The sequence below is a fragment of the Mobula birostris genome, chromosome 7 (assembly GCF_030028105.1).
Source record: "Mobula birostris isolate sMobBir1 chromosome 7, sMobBir1.hap1, whole genome shotgun sequence".
Classification (NCBI taxonomy): Eukaryota; Metazoa; Chordata; class Chondrichthyes; order Myliobatiformes; family Myliobatidae; genus Mobula; species Mobula birostris.
In genome coordinates, this window is record NC_092376.1 from 188,703,553 (window position 1) to 188,719,691 (window position 16,139).

The window sequence follows — 16,139 nt, forward strand, 5'->3', positions numbered from 1 at the left end:
TATGGGTGGTACCCTGGTGCAATGGTTTATGCATCACTGTACAGCGTCAGATGATCATCTATTGGGGTTCAAATCCCACCCCTACCTGTAAGGAGTCCATGCTGTATGTTCTCCCCATAATCACTTGGATTTCCTCTGTGTTCTCCTGTTTCCTCCCACAGTCCAAAGACATACAGGTTATAGTGAGTAAGTTGTGGGCATGCTCTGTTAGTGCTGGTGGCATGTCAACACTTGTGGACTGCCCAGCACAACCCCTACTGATTTGATATGATGCAAAACAATGCATTTCAATGTATGTTTCGATGTACGTGTGACAAATAAAGCTAATCTCATCTCTCTTGAGTTGTCGGCATTTAGTTGCAGATACTAGAACACCAACAAGTTTCAGGTATTAAAGACCAATGATTCTGTTACCTTTCTGAAGAATTATGATCTGATTTGCCAGTTAGCAGCACTCGAATTCAATTCAGTTATTTTTCATTCAACCATACTTGGATACTCATGAATACGAGACGCTGGGGCCAAAGTCCAAATAGTGTCATCACTGTGGAAGACACTAGCAGTATGGTGTCAGTGGTCACAAAGTGTGTGAAGTTACCATTACTAGGGAGAAAGTTCTTGGGAAAATGGAAGGTCATAGGGTAGATAAGTCACCTGGACCAGATGGCATACACCGCAGGGTTCTGAAAGAGATGGCTGAAGAAATTGTGTAGGCATTAGTAATGATCTTCTAAGAATCACTAGGTTCTGGAATGGTTCCAGAAGTCTGTACAATTGCAAATGCCGCTCCACTCTTCAAGAAGGGAGCAAGACAGAAGAAAGGAAACCTTAGGCCAGTTAATCTGACCTCAGTGGTTGGGAGGATGTTGGAATCAATTATAAAGGATGATGTCTCAGAGTACTTGGAGGCACAGAATAAAATAGGCTGTAGTCAGCATGGATTCCTCAAGGGAAAATCTTGCCTGAAAAGCCTGTTGGAATTATTTGAAGTAACAAGCAGGATAAACAAAGGAGAATTGGTTGATGTGGTGTACTTGAATTTTCAGAAGGCATTTGACAAGGTGTCATACATGAGACTGCTTAACAAGCTCTGAGCCTATAGCATTACAGGAAAGATTCTAGCACGGATAAAGCAGTGGCTGATCGGCATGAGGCAGATAGGGAATAAAGGGAGCCTTTTCTGTTTGTCTGCTAGTGACTAGTGGTGTTCAACAGGGGTCTGTGTTGGGACTAATTCTTTTTATGTTATATGTCAATGATTTGGATGATGGAATTGATGGCTTTGCTGCAAAGTTTGCAGATGATATGAAGATAGGTGGAGGGGCAAGTAGTTTTGAGGAAATCACAAGGCTATAGAAGGACCTATAGAAGGATCAGAGAATGGGCAAAGGAATGGCAGATGGAATACAGTGTATGGAAATGTATGATCATGCACTTTGGTAGAAGAAATAAAAACGTTGAGTGTTTTCTAAATGGAGAGAAATACTAAAAACCTGAAGCACAAAGGGATTTGGGGGTCCTTGTGCAGGATTCCATGAAGGTTAATTTGCAGGTTGAGTCTGTGGTGAAGAGACAAATGCGATGTTAGCATTCATTTCAAGAGGATATTATAAAAGTAAAGATACAATGTTGATGCAATGTTAAAAGTAAAGATGTAATGTTATAAGGCACTGCTGAGCCCTCAGTTAGAGTATTGTGAGCAGTTTTGGGCACCTTATCTTAGAGAGGATGTGCTGAAACTGAAGAGGGTTCAAAGTAGTTTGCTAAAATGTTTCCAGGACGGAATGGCTTGTCATATGAAGAGCATTTGATGGGTCTGGGCCTGTATTCACTGGAATTCAGAAGAATGACAGGTGACCTCATTGAAACCTATTGAGTGGTGAAAGGCCTTGTTAGAGTGGGTGTGGAAAGGCTGTTTCCTATGGTGGGGGTGTCTCAGACCAGAGGACACAGCCTCAGAATGGAGGGGTGTCATTTTGGAATGGAAACAAGGAAGAACTTCTTTAGACAGAGAGTGGTGAATCTGTGGAATTTGTTGCAACAGATGGCTGTGGAGGCCAAGTCTTTATGTATATTTAAGGCAGAGATTGATAGACTCTTGATTGGTCAGGGCATGAAGAGATATGGGGGTAAGGCAGGAGACTGGTTTGAGGGGGGAAATAGATCAGCTACAATGAAGTGATGGAGTAGACATAATGGGTTAATTATGTTTCTATAACTTATAGTCTTATGGTCTAAAACACAGCATCAACAGTCACACACAGCACCAAGCACACATAGCATGTACAAGACAGCAAGCACATAAAGGTATCACTAAGATACAGCCACGCAATAAAAGAGTCCAAACTCCAGCCTTCAATGCAGCAGAAATCTGAAGTCGACCACAACTGAGCTTGCATTCTGCTGAGCAAACACTGGGGAAATGTCATTTACAGGTATCTCATCCTACTGGAAAGCCAAAAAGCTTTCGGGCAGACAAAAGTGCGTCTTTCACTGGGTTAATGACTTTTGAGAAACACTGAATGTCTGTCTCGATATGCGTCCTTTGGAGCAGCTTATTAATCAGAGATCCTCTGTTACACAGCTGCTGAGGATAAACCTCGACAAGGGCCCTTGCATCCTTTTCTGGACCTTCTGTACAAATCTGCAGTCCTCAAAGATCTGAGTGGTTGTTTTGTCTCCATTCCAGCTACCTCACTGTGTGTTGATGAAAGGGCATGTGGTACTGTATGACTGTACAACATCTGCAAAGGTTTAACTAAATTCCACTGAAGCTGCTTGTAGTTCTCAAAAGTTAACCCCACACAACACAGCACTGTGGCTGTCAAACAAGCCTGTATCTGCTGAGCACTACAGTCACCTTAAGTGTATGGGGGACTTTGACCCCTGAGACACGGGCAAGTAGTTGCAGGTACAACGTTCAAAGTTCAAAGTAAATTTATTATCAACGTACGTGTACCATATACAGCCGTGAAATTCTTTTTTTTTTGCCGGCACCCACAGGAAGATAAAGAATTTCAATAGAAACCATAAAAAACATACATAATGCAGGCAGAGTTAAAGTAAGTCTTCAGGCAGTGGAGTCAGTTCAGTGCTGAGGTGAGTGAAATTATCCATGCCAGTCCAGGAGCCCGATGGTTGCAGGGCAACAATGGTTCCTGAACGTGGTGGCATGGGACTCACGATTTCTACATCTCCTGCCCAATGGTAGTAGCAAGAAGAGAGGGAGATGGATTAAACACAGGCAGACAGGATGGGCTCAGTCTTGTCTGGCACGATATAGTGGAGATGGACACTAGTTTTTATTCTGCTCTCAGGCCTCTTTGCTTTTATCTAGTTTGAAGCCCACCCTGGTGTTCTCTCTTCTGGCCATAACTGTACTTGCATTTCTGAGAGTTAAGTTTACTGAGTTCTTCAGGAGATGGTAAAATCATGAGTTTGTTTCGACGGTTCAAAAGGTGCTTCTCAAAGAGAAATTACAAGATGCAGATTACAGCGATGGTAGCTCAGAAGAAGTACAGCTCAGAAGTATCTAGTAGTTTTGTGAGCTGCCTGAAAAACGTCACAGTACATATCTCCCACACCAGTCTTCATGAAAGAGAAGTTCATGAGGCCATGACTAAATTCCAGTGATTCTGTTTTTCCTGAAGTACTACTATTTGGCATTCTTTGTCTTTTCTGATGTGTGACCTTCAGTGACCATAAGACATAGGAGCAGAATTAGGCCGTTGAACCAATTGACTTTGCTCCACTTGGCTGATCCATTTTGCCTCTCAGCCCCAATCTCCCGCCTTCTCCCCATCTTGACTAATCAAGAACCCATCAACCTCTAGCTTAAGTACAACCAGTGACTTGGCCTCCACAGCTGTCTGTGGCAATGAATTCCACAGATTCACCACCCTTTGGCTAAAGAAATTCCTCATCATTTCCATTCTAAATGAATGTCCCCCTATTCTGAGACTTTGCCTTCTGGTCCTAGCCTTCACCACATCCATTCTCTCTAGGCCTTTCACGAGATTCCCCCCCGTCATTCTTCTAAATTCCATTGAGTACAGATCCAGAGTCATCAATTGCTCCTCATATAATAAGGCTTTCTTTCCCGGAATCATTCTTGCGAGCCTCCTCTGAAGCCTCTCCAGCGTCAACACATCCTTTCTTAAATAAGGGGTCCAAAACTGCTCACAATATGTGACTTCCAATATGATCTGTCCTGTTAAGGTCAGGGTCATGGATTGATCTCTTTGACTGCTCTTTTAGTGAGTCTGTGGCATGACTTGGAAAATCTTTCCCCCTCTGCATCTGTGATTGCACATAATTTAGTGATGTTTTTCACAAACAACTGTTAACAGCAGATATTGTAAGCTGAAGGGAAGTGAATGAGTCAGTTGGTAATAAGCTGCTTAGTTTTAAAATGCAATAGTTTGATCAGTTCTTCCTGGGTTGACTCATGCACAAGCTATCTCAAGCCCAATAAAACTGGTGTTAAAATTCTTACGTAGTGCAGATCCGAGGTCATTGGTTTGCTGCTTAACTGACTGTCCTTGCATCTTTATTTATGTAACGCTAAGGTTATTTGTACAGATTGTGGGCTCAGCACTGCTGTGGGACCGAAGCAATTTCCCTCCTGTTGTCACCAGTTGTGCTGGCCCCCTACCTTAGCAAGGAAATGCAAATACTCACAGGATGTGCGGCTCCCAAGCTGCCTGGCGAGCCTGTGTTGGGTTAAATCTTATTACAAGCACAGTGCTTCTAATAAATGAGTGGGAAATATCAGCTCCCAGAGTGAGTCAGTAAGTAATTACTCTTTTATACATTTAAATTCATTTTTAATGTGCTTTCAATTTGCTAATTTTAAAACCAAATAGGTACTTACAAGAGACTGCAGATGCTATAATCCACAACAATAAACAATCTGCTGGAGGAACTCAGTGGATTGAACAGGAAAGAAATTACCAAAATTTTGGTTTAAAATGGGTCCTCTCGTGAATGCTGCTTGACCCACTGTAGTCCTCCAGCTCCTTTGCTTGTGACGCAATTCTCCTCCTGTGTCTTCTCGTCTGATGGATTTCACAATCCACCTCGTTATGATCTTGCATTTTATATTGCATCTTCCCTTTAAGTGTTGCACCTTATTCTGAATTTTTTATGGTCATGGTCTTTTGTATGGTTTTATGGTCTTTTTATGTTCTTATGGATCTTAGTGAGACACTATGTGGAGCCTTGTATGTTGTTCTGATTTTCTTATCTGAGCAAGAATGATTTTGCCAAGGATCATTTTAGGAGTTAAGATGTTATGGAATTGTCTGATTACAGCAGATATTATTTCACACCAGAGCCAGTCTTCAGAGCTCCATGTAAACTGCTAGTAGTAAGCAGTTTGAAGTTTACTTTGTAAAACAGTACTTCTACAGAAAATGGGCTAGTGGTCCACAGCAGGACCTTGCTGCTCAATAGTTAAATTTTGCAAAGCAAAGTGACTATAAGATGTTCTTGGTTTGTTATTGTTTTTAGCTTGTACTGCATTCAAGCACTGTGTAATAATGTAATCTGTATGAGCAGTATGCAAGACAAGTTTTTCACTCTACCTCATTACATGTGAGAATAATAAACCAAGTCCAATTCCAACAAGAGAATTTAGGCTGAGACTGTTTAATTCATCATACCACAAATACTCAGACCAATCTCAGACCATCATCAATCTGCCAACCTACGTTTCTTCAAATTAGTTCCATCCATTCTGTCAAATTCACTTAAGAACTTCATATCTCATCCTGAAAAGTATAGTAACTGTGGAAGTGTGGCACTCCCTCCCTTCAGCAGTTAGTGGTTGAACCAAGATAAATAGAGAACCCTAGAGGTGTGCCTGAACCCAGATGCATTTTATAGATGATGATATACAACACAGAAATACATCCTTCAGCCAAATTGCTCCATACTGATGAAAACCTCCCATCCAGGGCAACTTGTTTGCATTTGGTTCATTATCGTCTGAAACCTTCCAATTGATGTACCTGTCCAAATGTCTTTTATAAGTGTGATGATTTTAGACCACAAAGTCCTAAACCTAAATGAAGACCTAAGCCCTATCCGATCCAGATAGCTACCGTACTCTCACTAAGGGGAGGTTATACTACAACTACCTACTCTTCAAAAACTAGTTCACTTTCCTGTTTATCTTGAGTGATCTGTGCCCCTCCCTAACAGGGAGGAGATAAATCCAGTTTACAAAGCAGTTAATTTATTTTTAGTGATACATGTTCAAACCCAGACTAAATTCATAAAACACACTTAAAAGGATTTATAAGGTGCTGGTGAGGCCTCACATGGAGTATTGTGAGCTGTTTTGAGCCACTTTTCTAAGAAAGGATGTGCTGACATTGGAGAGGGTACAAAGGAAGTTCATGAAAATGATTCCGGGATTAAACGGCTTATCACATGAGGACTGTTTTATGGCTCTGGATCTGTACTCACTGGAATTCAGAAGAAAGAAGGGGGATCTCTTTGAAACCCTCCGAATGTTGAAAGGCCTAGATAGGGTGGAAGTGGTGAGAATGTTTTCTATTTTGGGGAAGTCTGGGATCAGAGGGCACAGCCTCACAATAGAGGTATGTCCTTTTAGAATGGAAATGAAGATGAAGTTTGTTAGTCCGAGGCTGGTGAATCTGTAGAATTTGTTGTCACAGGACACCATGGAGGACAGGTCATTGAGTGTATTTAAGACACAGTTTGATAGATTCTTGATTAGTCATGGCATGAAAGGTTACAGGAAGAAAGCAAGAGAATGGGGTTGAGAGAGATCATCATGTATCAGCCATAGTGAAATGGTGGAGCAGACTCAATTGGCTGAATGGTCTAATTCTGTTCCAATGTTTTATGGTTTAAGACTCACAGATTTTCTATCTTAAAAAGTATTTCCAAATTATAATAGATTTTTAAAACATAAAGGATTTCAAAAGCACAGATATAATTCCCATAAGCTAAAAAGACATACGAATGATGCAGATGATCAACTTGTTCGTCACAAAAATTGAAAGCAGAGGAGTGGATTCTAGTCACCCCATCTTTATGTCATTCTTCTCGACGTTCTTTGACCCTTCCTAATATGTCTGAACTGCTTTCTATGTTTATATTGCCATGTTTTTCTGCAACTTAGGTGACTTCACACGTTTATAATATTTTCTCAGATACCCTTTGTACTTAAACAGTCTAAAAGCTTCTTGGAGATAGTTCCCAGATTCCCACAATTAATGCTGCGAAGGTGAATCTTGGGGCATACAAACTTTCCAACTGCTAACATCAGCCATTTGATATGCTCAGTGATATTATCGATCTGGCCTGCAAGCTTGTTTCAACTAAATAATTTATGCAGCTTGTTTGGTGTGAAACAAGCCCAATTAAGTAAACCATTGTCTTACATTGCAACTCTAGAGTAGTCAGCTCAGATGCTGTGAACCATCATTCTGTGTCTGTTTGCAGAGTTTCCCTTTCAACTTGAAACTGATTATTGCTTGCCATTTACATTAAGAACTAAAGACTGGCTCCCATTTAGGACAAGAGGTTAAGCAAATAATATTGGTTGGAAGTTTAACTTACTCAATAGCAACACTTTGATCGCTAGAAGTGTCAGCTGCTCTGTTTAGAAAGTTGAGCTTGGTAAAAAGGAAGGGGCCCCGGCCCAGGAAGCAAATATCTATTACAAAAGCTGCTGTGGTATCTGCCTCAACCATTTCCTCTGGCAGCTCATTCCTCATCCTTCTGAAAACAGAGGTACAAGTGTTATCAAATGAGCCACAGTAACACTCTTAAAATGTTGTTCTGCCTGAGTACTATTGTGGATATATGACACCAAGTTCCTGCCTTGGGATCATAATTAAATGCAGCCATTCTGATCCTGGTGAGACTGGTCATTGATTTAATGCAGGCCATTCTGAAGGCACCAATCTGATCCACCCACATCACTTAGTACAATTGTGGACCAAGAACCTTGGCTCATTTTGATTCTGTCCTCCCAAAATGACATCTCATCTGAATGCAGTTTGGACTGGTGGGAGAGAAAAGGCAAGAGCATCTGAGTTGTTTGATGCAATTACAGGGTGCAATTGCTAGCCATACATATAGTTTTGGGAACACAAAAGATGCTATCAAGTTCTTGACAGCAATGAGAAAGGTTATATGAATGTGACTGCATGTTATCTTCATCAGTGACAACAAAGGGAAAAAAGAACTTTTTATCACACTGACTGATTGGTGTGCAAGCTCAATCTCAATGCTAATGCAAATGGCTTTTCTATTTCTTTTGCAAACTTTCCTTGTACTGTGATGTGGCTGTGCTGAAAAGAACTGTGAAATACTTGAGCAGCCTTCCCTGCGATTAGCCTCCCTAATATGTTGTGGTCCCTAAAAGAAGTAAAAGCATAAGGTGCATCCTTATTATATTGTCTTAAGTAATACTTTGTTTAGTGATTTTGTCTAATCTGTAAACTGGGTATATGCAGAAAATGTGACATTAAAATACAGTATGTACTTATATATTATCATGGAGTCGTTTTTTTAATTCTATTACAACTTTAAGCAAGTCTACAGGGAGTTTGGCCTCATCACGTAGGACATCAATAGAGTAGCTCCTTAGCAGCTAGCCAGCTAGTTTAAATAACGTTAGCTATGCTAATGAACGAATGACACCTGTTAAACTCACCTCAACATGTCTTTTACAGTCTTAACCCACCATGGGCAATAGAAAAGTCACTGTTGCAAACAGTGCAGCGAGCAACACTGTCATTATTTTTGACCCCTATTAGGCAGGGGTACACTTTAGTGTAGTCTGGGGTGAAGTGCATTTTATATTTTCTTTTTTTGAAACACTCTGCCATGGATGGTGGTGCAGGACACTAAACTGAACTGATGGAGAGACGGGTCGACTGTAAAGCCCACCCACAGAGAAAACTGATAGGTCTACCTAGCACAAAGAGAGACCAATCAGCATGCTCGCTCTCGCTCCCATTCTCGATCTCACTCCCGTTCTCACTCTCCCTCTCTCTCTCTCCCTCTCACTTCTGGGGTATGGTATATAATTTGCGGGCGTCAGGGAGCTGCTATTAATATGCGGGAGACTCCGGGAACTTCCGGGAGAGATGGGATGTCGGGTGCGTGTGTGCGTGTGTGCGTGTGTGTGTGTGTGTGTGTGTGTGTTGTGTCTGGACCATGGTGCACCCATAATACATATATCAAACACAGCACATAAAACCATGTTGCCACAAATAAGTTACTAAAATGTAACTTAAAATGGATGTAGTGTGGAGCATACGTAAACAGTAAAATCAGTGGGCTCTGTGTGCTTCATAGCGCAACATGGGATTGTTATAATCCCAGGCAGTCAGACTGAATCTTTGTTTATGGGACCATCGAGCCTGATGGTGAGTGAGCTGCTTTGCTTCAGTTGTTGCATGGACAAGGTCTTCATGCTGCAGTGTCATCTGTTGCAGCTGCCCAGGAGAGGAGATGCCGAGGCAGTGTTGGAGAGAGCAGAGGCTTCTGTGGACACGATGGAATCTGAACTGGGTTGGGGGTCTGGCCCCTCCAATCGGTGCTGCCCTCCAGTGTTTGGGTAGAAGAACAGGCCGGACAAGGACAACATACCATACACTCACTGTAGGTCATTTCACCATTGTTGGTGATGAACCCCACCACTCTTGTATCATCAGAGAACTTGGTGATGTGATTGTTCAAGTGTTAGGTTATGCAGTCATGTGTGAGTGGAGCGTACAGCAATGGACTCAGCACAAAGCCCTGCAGGGCTACCTGCATTGAGATGATGAGCAGAGAGAACCTGTTGTGCACTGTGACTATCTGAGGTCCATTCACTCGGAAGTGGTGTATTTAGGCTGTGGAGTCAGAGTTCACCAACGTGTGAAGGACAATAATGTTGAATGCTGAACTGAAATCCAGGAACCGCATTCTGACACAAGTGTCCTGGATGTGTCTGGGCCAGGTGCATGATAGATGCTATGGCATCTGTTGTAGAGAGATTCTGTTGGAAAGCATTTGGTGAAAGTCCAATGTGGCAAGAATGGAGTTACTGATATGTGCTATTCTCAGCCGTTCTATCACTTCACGATGATTGGCATCAGTGCCACCGGGTGGTAGTCGTTTAATTGTGAAGGTGAAGAGTTATTTGGTACAGTGCTCAGTTGATAATTTGTTTTGCACACTGGTCCCAGAGGAATGCTGTTTCGTTTGGTTGTATTCATGTATGGCAATTAAACTTGACCTTGAACTCGAGCCTGTTCAATGATTCACTAGCCCTCCATTGAAATACAGGAGTAACAGACATATTTATTTTTACTTCTGGTAATTTTTCCTCCTTCTTCTTCCCTCTTCCATTGCCCACTCTGACTCCCCTCTTTAACTCTTCTCTTATTCTCACCTGCACATCACCTCTCTAGAGCTCTCCTCATTTTCTTACTCCCATAGTCCACTCTCTTCTCCTGTCAGATTCTTTCTTGTTCAGCCCTTTACCTTTTCCACCTGTCAGCTCCAGTTCCACAGCCCCACCTTCGTATTCCAGCTTCTTCCCCCTTCCTTTCCAGTCCTGATGAAGGTTCAAAGTCTGAAATGTTGACTCTTTATTCCTTTCTATAGATGCTGCCTGACCTGCTGAGTTCTTCCAGCATTTTGTACCTGTTACTCTGGATTTTCAGCACAAGCAGAGTCTCTTGTTTTTTTTTTCCCTGATAAGCGCCTGCAAAATCCACTAGAGAATGCAGCTTCATAACTGAAACAAAGCAGCCTAGATCTGAACAAAATGCAACTGTACACAGCAGTTCCGAGTGGACAGATTGCTTGCACAGCAGCTTCAGAGATGGGATGTGAATGGCCTTTGTTTTAGCATCTTTATTCAGAGTTCTGATCATGGACAAAAGATTCCTACAACAATTCGGACTTCTGATTGTTTTCTCTTTTGTTTGTTTATGTGTGTCACAAAGCCATACCTGTTGCTCTCAGGTTATGAAAAAGTTCAAAGTACATATATATCACCATATACTACTTTGAGATTCATTTTCTTGCAATCATTCGCTGGAGAGAAAATAAATACAATCAGATCAAGCAACGAATGTGCAAAATAAGGCAAATACAAAAAAAAAAAATAATAGTCCTTGAGAGTGAGTCCATAGGTTTTGGAATCAGTTCAGTGTTGAGGTGAGTGAAGTTATCCATGCTTGTCCAACAGCCTGTTGGTTGAAGGGTAATGCCTCCATGAAGCTGGTGGTGTGGGACCTATAGCTCTTGCACCTCCTTTCCCGATGTCATTGCAGGATTGAAGCATGGCCTGGATAGTGGAGATCCTTGATGATGGATGCTGCTTTCCTGTGGCAATGAAAAGATAATGGCTGCAGCCCAGCACATCAGATGTGCTCAATGGAGAAGAGTGCATCCACTGCTTTTCAGTTTTATTTAGTGAATTTCACAGATTAGCCAATCACCTTTATACCTGATCAGAGATCAAATTTCCTTCTTTGTCAGGTATCAATCATCCAGATGGGTTTATAAACAACAGCCCTTTGTTTTATTCCTTCTCAATCAGAGACTTAATTAACTGAATTGAACTCCAAAATATATGAATGAGTTGAATTTGAATTTAAGTCTTCAGATAGGTAGTCCAGGCCTCTGGATATGGTGCTAGTAATACAATTTAGCATGTTAGAAGTTTGAAACTTTATTACACTGAGTGCATTTGATACTGGCTCAATTTTAATTGTAAATCTGTGTAACCAAAAATCATTAAGAAGAATTTGGAGAAAAACGAAGTGGATTTTAGCCATGATCTTTGCAACCTGAGGAATCAAATAGATTGCATCTGTTTTGATCTCTGTGTGTTTCTTGCTTTCTGGAAATATATTGTACTGTTTATTTGGGAAAAATTCCACATGCAACTTCCAGTAACTTGCCCATGTGATCTCTTTAAGCTTGCTGCTGTTTCCACCACCAGTCTTTTGGATGTGGTGATATTCTGAGCTAATGGAATGGAAGGGTGCAAGGAAGCAAAGATGTAGTTTCAGTTCATCAGACAAAATGCTGGAGGAATCAGCAGGCCAAGTGGCACCTGTGGAAAAGTTGTCACTTCAGGCTGAGACCCTTCATTAGGACCGACACAGTCGACATTTCAGGCCGGGATTCCTGATGAAGGGTCTCAGCTCAAAATATTGACTGTTTACCCTTTTCCATAGATACTGCCTAGCCTGCTGAGCTCCTCTGGCATTGTGTGTGTGTTGATAGGATTTACAGCAGTTGCAGATTTTCTCATGTTTTAGTTTGTCAGTGCCTACTTCAGTGGAAATTTCCAGACTCCTTTTCGACCATTGAACTTGTTGGTGAGAGCAGGAACCTCTCCACATTCCAGGGACTCATCCCCTGGCAATAAATGTGAGAGGGTTAAGCTGAACTTACTCTCAGTGGCCTTCTGTCACTAATAAATTGGCCTCTGCGTGTACATTTGTAGTCTTCTGCTGCTGTAGCCCGTCCACTTTAAGGTTCAACATGTTGTGCATTCAGAGATTCTCCTTTGCACGCTATTGTTGTAACGTGTGGTTATTTAAGTTACTGTCACCTTCCTGACAGCTTGAACCAGTCTGGCCATTCTCCTCTGATATCCCTCATTAATAAGACGCTTTTGCCCTTAGAACTACCACTCACTGGATGTTGTTCTTCGCACCATTCTCTGTAAACTCTAGAGCAGGAGTTTACAAACTTTTTTGTGCCATGGAGCAATAATTATGGAAGGCGTTGTGCATCCCAGGTTGGAATCCCTACTCTAGAGACTCTTATGTGTGAACATCTTGGGAGATCAGCAATTTCTGAGATACTCAAACCACCCCACCTAGCACCAATAATGGTTAAAGTTACTTAAATCACACTTCTCCCCTGTTCTGATGTTTGGTCTGAACAACAACTGAACCTTTTGACCATGTCTGCATGCTTTTATTCATTGAGTTGCTGCCAGATGATTGGCTGATTAGATATTTGCAGTAATGTGCAGCTGTACAGGTGTATCTAATAAAGGGGCCACTGTGTGAATGTTGCATTTGCAGTTATAGGTAAGGAGTTCTAGAATGTATGATAAATCCTGCAATTCTTACGCTTTCCACTTTATAGCATGATCTAACTGAGGCCATCAAAAAGGATCTCAATCTAGACTGCTTTTATTGTTCTTGTTCTTCAATGACATTTGAAAGAATGTAGAGTGTCTCGTATTTACCATGAAACATTCCAACATTGTGCTGTGAGCACCACAGACGCGTAATGGTTAGCACGATGCTATTACTTCTCGGGACATCAGAGTTCAGATTGGAATTCCGGCATTCTCTGTAACGGGTCTTTGTGCGTTCTTCCCCTTAAAATGGATGAGTTTTCCCCACGTGCTCTGATTTCCTCCCATTGTCCAAAGATCTACCAGCTAGGTTAATTGGTCATTACAAATTTTCCTGTGACTAGGTTAGGTTAAGGTCAGGGTTGTCGAATGGTTGCTGGGGTGCCATTGCTCGAAGGGCCAGAAGAGCTACTTCCCACTTTATTGCTAAATAAATCATTAAACATTTAGTGGGTGAGGCAAGGGGAATTTAAATATTCCAATATTTAACCTATCTTTGACACTTCCTTGACGACAAATTTGATAGGGAAAGGATTTGAAAATTATTGAAGCCTTAGAGTGGGAGTTGAAATCAAGAATATCAGATATCCTGGTTTCATTCAGCCATGTTAATCAGATACCATGCAATCACAGAGCAGTCGATGTGTGCCTGCTGTGAGCTCCCTCACTAGTAAATCTTTGTTCTGCTCACTGGATACTTTGTGCAATTCATGGCCCATGTTCTGTCACATTTCAAAAATGCATTTTAAAAAAACACAGGTTCAGAATTGTTGCTTACCATGCCTGATGGTAGTGGAAGTTTTCTCCAAGTTGTTAGACAGACAGATGAAGAAAGAGCTGCCAATCTGTCAGCATGTTTAATTGCCGACAGCTCACATCTAACTGAGACTTAAGTCTAATCTATTTGGTGACGCCAGAATAAATTTGACCTGTGAGTCTAAGAGTAATTACATGACGGTCAGACTGAATGACAGCTGAACTCGGTTCCTTCTCAATTGAAATATTTAAATCAGAAATAAAGGTTGGCCTGTTCACAACGGCACTTACGAAGTAATGAAATGCCAAAGGAGAATTTCCTTTCAGGGCTGACCTCAACAGTGTTTGAGGTTGTCCACAGTCAGTCAATTGTTTGCTAAGAATCCACATGCATATATTGTAAGGAAAGGTAACCATTCTGTAATTGTATGATGTCCTAACATCCAAGGATTACTAAGATGAGAAATTCTGCAGATGCTGGAAATCCAAGGCAACAGGCACAAAATGCAAGGATTACTGTTCCAGATGAAGTGCTTGAAGTAATTTTGCTGTCATTTGTCAATTTACTGGTCTGCACAGGGAGTTTCTGTAGGAGTTAAACAATAGTGACTGTGAAGGAACAGATTATTAGTGTCATTATTCACTGAATATCTCTTTTTGGGTAACAGATTTCTACTTGTCCAGTCTTTCAATTTGTATAGTGTTAGCCAAAGGTATTTTAAGTTAAGATTCTTGACCTTTAAACTAGGGGATTTATTACATGTACTGGTTGTTGTGCATTGATATTTCAGTAAACTTGTGTGTGTGTGTGTGTGTGTGTGTGTATATATATATGTATAGTTTGATTAAGCATTCCCATTTTTAAATAATTAATCACGGGTTATATGTAAAAATTCATTCATGGCAAACATCATCACAAGATGCAGGTGCACCCTCACTTAAAGTAAACTCAAACTATAAGACCACATGACATAGGAGCAGAATTAGGCCATTTGACCCATTGAGACTGCTCCACCATTCAATCATGGCTGATCCTCTTTTTCCCCACCCCCGGACTTCTCCCCTTAACCTTTGACAACTTGGGCGAACAAGAATCGATCAATCTCCTCCTTAGGTACAACCTAATGACCTGGCATCCACAGCTGCCTGTGTTAACAAATTTACAAATTCACCACCCTCTGGCAAAAGAAATTTTTCCACACCTCTGTATTAAGTGGATGCCCCTCTATCCTGAGGCTGTGTCCTTTTGTCCTACACTCCTCCACCATGGGAAACATCCCTTCCACATCTACTCTGTCGAGACCTTTCAACATTTGAACAGTTTCAATGAGATCCCCCCTCATCCTTCTAAATTCCAGCAAGTACAGACCCAGAACAACCCAAAGTCATCAAACATATAACATATGATAACCCTTTCATTCCCGAAATTGTCCTTGTGAACATCCTGTGAACCCTCTCCAATGCCAGCACATCATTTCTTAGAAAAGGAGCCCAAAACTGTTCACAATACTCAAGGTGAGGCCTCACCAGTGCCTTATAAAGACTCAGCACACACCCTTGCTCTTGCATTCAAAACCTCTTGTAATGAATTCCATCTTCGCATTTGTTTTCCTCACCACTGACCCAATCTACAAATCAACCTTTAGGGTGTTCTGCACAAAGATTCCCAAGTCCCTTTGCTTCTTAGTGTTTTGGATTCTCTCTCTGTTTAGAAAATCATCTGCACATTCATTTCTTCCATTAAAGTGCGTGACCAACATTGTATTTAATTAGCCACTTTCTTGTGCATTCACCTAATCTGTCTAAGTCCTTCTGCAGCTTTCCTGTTTCCTCAACACTACCTGCCCCTCCACCAATCGTCATATCCTCTGCAAACTTGGCAACAAAGCCATCTATTCTATCATTTAAATCATAATAAACAGCATAAAAAGAAGCAATCCCAACACCAACCCCTGCGGAACATCACTAGCTACTAGTAGCCAACCAGAAAAGGATCCTTTTATTCTTTCTCACTTAGAAACATAGAAATATAGAAAACCTACAGCACAATACAGGCCCTTCAGCCCACAAAGTTGTGCCAAAAATTGTTGGACAATTCTGATTTGATGGAGAATGGACATGAAAGCACAGAGGAACATCTGGAGGAATTTCTGAAACGCCCGTCCGCTGCTGTCGTTACTGTGTGGTCGGGAATCTTTCGGAAAGTAGGCCTCAAAATCCCCGGCCTTGCCTGCTTTTG

At 41.5% G+C, this 16,139-nt stretch overlaps 1 protein-coding gene across 8 annotated transcripts in view; it reads left to right on the forward strand.

Moving 5' to 3' along the window:
• arap3 (ArfGAP with RhoGAP domain, ankyrin repeat and PH domain 3) overlaps positions 1-16,139 on the forward strand; it is a 358,711-nt gene that overhangs the window by 143,877 nt on the left and 198,695 nt on the right. Inside the window, exon 1 of one of the 8 annotated variants that reach the window (XM_072264188.1) lies at positions 4,598-4,790. The exons of the other annotated variants lie outside the window; for them this stretch is intronic. The gene's annotated coding sequence lies outside the window, so the exon portion shown is untranslated. Of the gene's footprint in view, positions 1-4,597; positions 4,791-16,139 lie in introns of those variants that run through there. 8 annotated transcript variants of the gene reach the window in all.